This window comes from Zingiber officinale, chromosome 6A (genome assembly GCF_018446385.1).
Source record: "Zingiber officinale cultivar Zhangliang chromosome 6A, Zo_v1.1, whole genome shotgun sequence".
NCBI classification, from domain to species: domain Eukaryota; kingdom Viridiplantae; phylum Streptophyta; class Magnoliopsida; order Zingiberales; family Zingiberaceae; genus Zingiber; species Zingiber officinale.
Window position 1 is genome coordinate 26,374,311 of NC_055997.1, and position 1,929 is coordinate 26,376,239.

The 1,929-nt window shown below is 38.4% G+C and overlaps 1 non-coding gene across 1 annotated transcript; it reads left to right on the forward strand.

Annotated features, from left to right (window-relative positions):
• Window positions 1-1,326: 1,326 nt before the first annotated feature.
• On the forward strand, window positions 1,327-1,432 carry LOC121998835. The gene has a single exon (XR_006116627.1). It is a non-coding gene; the product is annotated as a small nucleolar RNA R71 (small nucleolar RNA).
• The last annotated feature ends 497 nt before the right edge of the window (window positions 1,433-1,929 follow it).

Here is a 1,929-nt window from a genome sequence, read left to right on the forward strand (position 1 = left end):
GAGGCCTTTTCAATAGAACTCAAAAATAAAATCATGAGGGCTTAGGCCTAAAGTGGATAATATTATACTATTGTGGAGGTATCTAAATTATTTTTGATCCTAACACATAGTGGTCGACGGTCTATCTTCTTATAATGTCATCCTTGAAAGATTGATTCTTAGCTCATTCTACATGGCGATCTCCACCTTTCATCAGAAAATTAAGTTCCTGATCGTAGATCATCTTTCTTCCTTCGATGAGATGATGTTCTTTATGAATTTGGAAAATATTATCATTTGATGCAAAGCATCAAGAAGTAGTATATCTAAGCAAAGTGCCTTGATCTTTTCCAAGTATTTGTTGAATTCTATATCCTTCTTGGTTTTCACTAGCCTTTGTGGGAACAGTATTGAAGGTACATAGGTCCTCAATGGAAGGTTGTGGTTGGATTCATCTTTATTCTTCTTAGATTCCTTTTGAATATGATCATCATCAAAGATTATCTGAGTAGCTCCATCCATTGGGACTTGGTCACCTTTTTTTGTTCTCTTCGATCACATGAGTTTCAACTAGGGCTTTTCCGTTTCTTAGGATTATTGCATTGCAATGTTCAACAACATCTGATTCAGGTTATCTTGGAAATCTCCTCAGATTTCTCAACGAGAAGCTAGCACCTACTTAAGTTGAGTTTCAAGTATTTTAGTATGACCTTCCAAATTACTAATCATACCTTTCAATTGTTTCACATCCTCAACCTGCTGGAATTGCTTGGTCATGAAGCTTTCCATCATCCATTCTATCCGATTGAGATGGAGATTGAGCTTCAGGTACTTGGTTGAAATTTCTTTACCCTCCTTGCTCTTGACTATTTTGATATGAGAAGTTATGGTGATTTATCCAACTAAAGTTATATGTCCCTGAATAAGGATTGTTCAACCTTTGGTTGAAGTTGTTCATGACATCAGCTTGTTTAAGCTAGGCTAGTTATACTGTGATAGCATTTTACAAGCAAGCATCTACTGCATGTCCTGCATCACCACATGCTTCACAAGGTGCATTAGTAAGGTTCACAAAATTGACATTAAATGTATCAAACCTTTTTACAAGAGCATCCATCTTTGCAAAAATTAAGTCAAGAGTGTTTACATCATACTTACTCGCATTTTGATAAGGTTACCTTGTTCAAACACACCCACTGATAATGATTAAGGGCTACACTCTCAATGATCTACTTGGCCTCTTCCAATCCTTTGTTTATTAGAGCTCCACCAACTACGGAGTCAAGGGACACTTTCGTTTGTTAAGAAATTCCATTAAAGAAGGTGTGGTTTATGAGCCACTTCTTTAATCCATGATGTCGGTACTAGAGTAAAAGTCCCTTGAAACTATCTTATGCTTCAAATAAAGATTCTCTATCTTTTTGTATGGAACTGGTTGATCCTGTCTGAGAACCTTGACAAAATGAAAAGCTGGGAGAAAACCCTACTACTAATGAAGAATAATACCTGTAGAATACCGATCCGAGAAATTCAAAGCAGATCTAAGAGAACGAAATCACAGAATGCCCTCCTCGTGCGAAGATCCAAAGACGAGAGGAAATCTTTGATGAAGAAAACCGAGATCTGGAGCTTCCAAGGCTTCCTACGCACAAGAGATCAACCAACACTATCGTCAGTGACCTAAGACCGAGGTGGGAATCCCTGGCTAGGCCCTCCGATGCTCAAGTTAGTGATCTCTCTCAGTGTGGAAGAAAGGAGAAGATGAACAGTAGTTGAAAATTAGGGTTGTGAGTGCGAGTGTCACGCCCCAGAGGAGTCCCTGTCTGAAGAAATTTCGGCAGCATCTCCTCTGGGGCGTGACAATTTAGTGGTATCAGAGCTGGTATACGATACTTGCTATGTGTTTTGGATTTTCGTTGATTTATCTGATACAAATTTATTTGGTATCAG